The following is a 6,000-nucleotide window of genomic DNA, read 5'->3' as shown; positions in this document are numbered from 1 at the left end:
AGGAGGCAGCCAACCTCAACTGCGGCTCCATTCTGTGTACCGGAGGCTGCTGGTTTTTACTTTAGACACCAGATATGAGGTTTGTTAGTTTAGCGGCTGCACTTGGGGTCACCAAGCCTGAGGCTGGACTCCCAGTGTCTCTTGCACAGGATGTCTTTGGATTCACAACCTTTTCTAAACCTCATTGACTTCGCCCACTGCTAAGGGTTCAGGCAAGGATGATAAGTGTCTTCCAGGCCTCCCTATCTGAGGCAGAGCTATCACCCAGCCATTGGGCAGAGCGGAGGAACACGTGGCATCGCAGCAAAGGACAACATCGCAATTCTGGGCCTCAGCACCACGCAGCCCTGTGCATGCATCTCAGGGCCTCAATCTATCTCCTTCCGTTCAGCCACGGGTGAAATATGAAAGCCTCCATTGCCAGCCAGCCCACATGCCCGCACTGCTGCGCCCAGTATTTATGGAGACACCCCACCAGTCAAGGGAGATGTATGAGCTACATAAATACAAAGGATAAACCGGCAAATTCCAAGATATACTAACGGGCTCTAAACCAGGGCCCCGCCTGGGTCTGGATCCAGCGAACGTATGATTGAGTATGACTTGGGAAAGTTTTATTTGGATTTATTCCTAAAAGCTCCTTCACCTAGAGATGTGGATTTCTTGTTGACCCAGATTGGTGCCTTGTCATGAATCAGAGGAGGAGAACTTGAGCAGTGGCCAAAGGAGCCTGGGAAATGGAGATACCCAAAGCAAAAAGACTCCTGACAAATGAAGAGTTATCATCACCTATCGGTGAGCTCTGCTGTAGCGGCATGTAGTAATTAGGGCGCGGCTGGGCTGTGTCCCCAAAACCCCAGCCGCCTGCCCGGCTCAGCTAGCTTATGCCCCGAAATAATTACACAGACACTGTATTCTTTTAAACACTGCTTGACCCATCTCTATCTAGCCTCTTCTAGGCTAACTCTCGCACCTGGACTAGCCCATTTCTTATCATCTGTGTAGCACCGGTCTTACCGGGAGGATTCTAGCCTAAGTCCATCTTGGGTCGGAGCTTCAGAGCTTCATCGCGTGTGTCTGCCCAGGAGCCGGGAGCATGGCGGACGTCTGCTCCCGAGAAGAGCGCTGTGGAGTCTGAGCTCACTTCCTCTTCCTCCCAGCGTTCTGTTCTGTTTACTCCACCCACCTAAGGGTGGGCCTATCAAATGGGCCTAGCAGTTTCTTTATTGCTTAAACAATGAAATCAACAGATTGATATATGACACTCCCACATCACTTCCCCTTTTTCTGTTTAAACAAAAAAAGGAAGGCTTTAACCTTAACATAGCAAAATTACATATAACAAAACAGTTATCAAGTAAAAGTTACATCAGAAACATTTATACATATAACAAAATTGACCGTAAATCTCTATCAATAAAGCAAAATCTATACTAATGCAAATTATTCATGTCTATATCATATCCCCCTTTAAATGTAAAAGAACATTTATAAACTATATTTGGGAACATGGGCGCAGTTTTTTCTCTCCAAACTGCTTCCTGCTGAATGGGGGCGTCGTTAATTAGGTCTTTCTTGGTATAACCTGTGTGCTAGTTTCATCTCAGTTGGCAGTTGAGCGAAGCAATTTTCTGAAGATGTTCACAGCAAACCTTCAGGAGGACGTGGTCCATCATACCAAATCGGAATAGAAGAAATCCATAGAGTCTCATCCTCTGTGAAAACAAAAGAAGACTCTCTCCAAAGCATCATATCCTTAGACCCAAATTCTGAAATCGTAATACCCTTATATCCATTCTGGTTTAGCTTGGCAGCCCAGGTAATGAAATGTCTCTCTGTACTTAGCTCCTTCACAGTCAAAAATTTTAAAGAAAACACAATGTACATAATCCAGACTCTCTGTGAATTTTCCATCTTTACGCGGCTTATTTTTATTTATATCTATAACTATCTGTACTCTGTCTCTTTAAAGACTTTACTTTTACTTTTTTCTTTTTAAACCATTAACTTTATTCTCTATATTCTTTTTCTTCTCTCTCCCAAGCCTACGTACATTCATCCAACAGTGTTACTCATTTAGTGGTCTGAATCTGTCCTATTGTGAATCTGCAATTTTTTACTATCCAGGAGCACTTTTGATTTGCGCCTTTAAATCATTAGGCGCTTAAGAATCTAAGCTGCGACATTTCTAGATTAACTTTTTGCTTTTTGAGTGTATATCTTTGGACCAGGCTGTCTTTGAACTCTCAGAGATCCGCCTGTCTCTGCCTCCCAGGCATTGGGATTAAAGGTGTTTGCTACTACACCTTGAACTCACAGAGATCTGTTTGTCTCTGCCTTCTAGGCACTGGGATTAAAGGCGTGTGCTACCACACCTTGAAGTCACAGAGGTCTATCTCCCTCTGCCTCCCAAGTGTTGGGATTAAAGGTGTGTACTAAGACACACAACAACTCTCTTCCTTTTTTTGTTTTTTGCTTTAAGAACTTTAACTTTCAGCTTGCATATATTTTTAACACACAGTAAACCATTTAGAAATTTTCTTTGTCTTTGAATCTCTCTTTACTGTATATCTCTCTTTTTCTGACCACATGAGTCCTTAATTTACCAAGCAATCTCGGTAGGACTAAAGGCGTGGCTTTGCCGGCTAGATGTAGCCCATTCCTTAGCTTTTCAGCCTCGTGGCTGAGGTACTGGCTGTAGCCATGTTTACTGTCATTTGTAGTAATTAGGGCGCGGCTGGGCTGTGTCCCCAAAACCCCAGCCGCCTGCCCGGCTCAGCTAGCTTATGCCCCGAAATAATTACACAGACACTGTATTCTTTTAAACACTGCTTGACCCATCTCTATCTAGCCTCTTCTAGGCTAACTCTCGCACCTGGACTAGCCCATTTCTTATCATCTGTGTAGCACCGGTCTTACCGGGAGGATTCTAGCCTAAGTCCATCTTGGGTCGGAGCTTCAGAGCTTCATCGCGTGTGTCTGCCCAGGAGCCGGGAGCATGGCGGACGTCTGCTCCCGAGAAGAACGCTGTGGAGTCTGAGCTCACTTCCTCTTCCTCCCAGCGTTCTGTTCTGTTTACTCCACCCACCTAAGGGTGGGCCTATCAAATGGGCCTAGCAGTTTCTTTATTGCTTAAACAATGAAATCAACAGATTGATATATGACACTCCCACATCAGCGGCACTCCTCACAGCAGCCCTTGTCGGGATGTCTCCCGTAGCAGCTGTCTCTACCCAGGCTCTAACTGGATAGGGGCCACACTGGACATCCTCGGCCTGAGGCTATGTGTGTGGACATGGGCATTCCTGGGCATGCAAGGGGCACTTCCCATCTGCCAGCAAGGTGGAAACAGATGGAACAGATGAGAGGACCCAGTGACAAGGGCACATCAGAGTCACGGGACCAGGGGCTCCAATACCCAGCCATGCACCACCGGGCAGAGGTTTGTCTAAAAGAAGGACTCTGCCTACCACAACATCCTCCCTCCCTACCCTGCCTGGGGTGAGCAGAAGTGTTGCAGAGGGCTCTTGAACAACTCTATCCCCATTCCTCACAGGGTACTCTAAGCTGACCCAGAGCCAGCTGTGCCCTAAGTTCCACTTCCTGATGTTCGGAATAACACCTTCCCGACAGACTAAACAGGGCTGGAGTGTCTTCAGCTACATCCAACCAGCTCTAATTTGAGATGGTTGTCTCCACAGCTCTGCAGTGTGTCTGGAGCATCCTTGCAGGTTCACATGGTAAAGGTTTCCATCCTCAGGTTGATACTGCCAGGAAGACGTGGGACCTGCCTAGTGGGAAATCTCCAGGTAGTAGGAATTGACAAGGTTTGGGTCTGGACTGCCCCCGGGGCCTCATGGGTAAAGGGCTGGCTGTCATCTCACAGAGCTTGGGATAATGAGTCCTCTGAACCGATCAATTAATTGATCTATTGATGTGCTCAGTGAGATGGACTATGGAGAGGAAGCGGCAGTTGTGGGAGGTAGAGGGTGGGGCTTCCTGGGCTGTCTTTGCAGGAAAAGACAGCCTGGCTGCTGCTCCGACAGCTCTCCTGTTCCCCGACCACCACAAGGTAAGCAGCTTGGTCCCACCGCACACTCCCTGTCATGAAGTTCTACCTAATAGGAAGGGAGCCAGCTGACAAAGGACAGGAACCTCTGAAACTGTGAGCCAAGAAGAACCTCCTTCCTTTAAACAGATGTACATCACAGGAAAAATAAGTGACCAAAACAGGTCATGCCCTCCAAGGGGATTGTGGGATCCAAGCCTCCTCTTTCTTTTTGGTGTCTTAACTGTGAGGTAAATGTTTAATTTTATGCAGCAATCATGATGTCCTGCCTCATCACAGGCCCAAAGCATCTGTGGTCAACCAACCATAGACAAACATAGGAAACCATGAACCAAACTAAACCTTTTTGACTTGTAAGCTAATTACTTTGGATATTTGTCACAGTAGTAAATACTGAAACACTCAAGCACTCTTGGGCACATGCGTACATGCACACACACATGCACAATCACATTCACACATGCACACACACATGCACAATCACATGCACACATGCACAATCACATGCACACACACATGCACAATCACATGCACACACACGCACAATCACATGCACACATGCACACACACATGCACAATCACATGCACACATGCACACATACACACACACATGCACAATCACATGCACACATGCATGCATGCACACACACACTCTTCCTGACACCAGCAGCAGAAGAGGTTCAAATCTCTGCTCAATCCAGGCTGATGCATAGTCTCCACTAGATGAAGGAAACATTGTTGCTCTCAGGATCAACCACTTCCAGTCGAGGACTCCTGCCAGGGAGCCTGCCTTACATGCCAGCCCAAGGTCCATATCCCATCACCTCCTTCATGAGGTTTTACACCACGGACACCCCCATCTTCCCTGATCATCCAGGGCCAGTTACAGACAAACAAGGTCAGTCCTCTGCCTCTGTTTAAGCCAATCTCAGCTTGCCCACACTAGAGAATCCACAGTGAGAAAGCCCTTGCCTGCCCCTTCCCTCCCTCTGCCTCTAACTGACCCCCATGTTCCTCTACAGCCCATGCCTATGCTGCCCAAATTCCTCTCTAGAGCAGATAAACCATCTTCTCAAAGAACGGTCTGTTGGGTTCCCTTAGCTGAGTCATGAATGACCTGACCTGTACTTGCAGACAGGTCTCCCCTGCCCTGCTCAGCATGGCCCTGCCTCTTTATCCTAGAGACCAGGATGGGGTGGGGGTCTCGTGTTGAGTGATTTCTCTGGACTGATGAGATCTGGAAATGGGGCAGGTCTGGTGGTTCGGGGGCTGGGGGGCACACTGGAGCCACACCCCAACAGGCCCTGAACATGAAGGTGCCCTGAAGCTCCCTTGCCATCTCTGATTCAATCCATGCAGAACATGAGCAGAGGGAGAAGGGCTTTCCATCAGACAATCAGGGCTACCTCCCCTCAATGTGAACCCTTCCTCCCATCCTGGGATTCTCATCTGGCCCCTGAGTTCCTCAATGGTAGAGAGAAGCTTCCAGCAACATCTCAGAGAGTCTGCAGCTTGAATCTTAGTGGTGGCAGACCCATCCTAACCTCCAGGCAGCGAGAGCTGACACCCAGGTCCTGCCCTCAGCTCCAGGGCTGTCAAGAGCTGGCGTCAGAGTCAGGGGAGCATCCTGAGCTCTCTGTACCTGAGACGGACAGCCACAGCTCCAGAGCCAGGATGGCTCAGGAAGTCCCACCTTGTGCTTCCAAAAGGAGCATGTGGCTTCCTCTGAAGGTCCCGGTCCCAGATCCAGGCCCTACCTCTGCAGAAAGCAGATCGGAAGCACCCAACCTGGGCCTGCTGGTCAGAGGGATCTCTAGTTCAGCCATTGCCAGGTCCTCTGAACACATGCAATTAGCAAGGACACTGGGGCGCAGACCAGTGTGTCTCCAAATACACATCATTTCTCAGGGATGAGGGAGAGGCGTTCAGCT

The sequence above is a fragment of the Microtus pennsylvanicus genome, chromosome 13 (genome assembly GCF_037038515.1).
Source record: "Microtus pennsylvanicus isolate mMicPen1 chromosome 13, mMicPen1.hap1, whole genome shotgun sequence".
NCBI lineage: Eukaryota > Metazoa > Chordata > Mammalia > Rodentia > Cricetidae > Microtus > Microtus pennsylvanicus.
The sequence above is the reverse complement of the archived record's forward strand: the minus strand, read 5'-3'. Positions refer to the sequence as shown.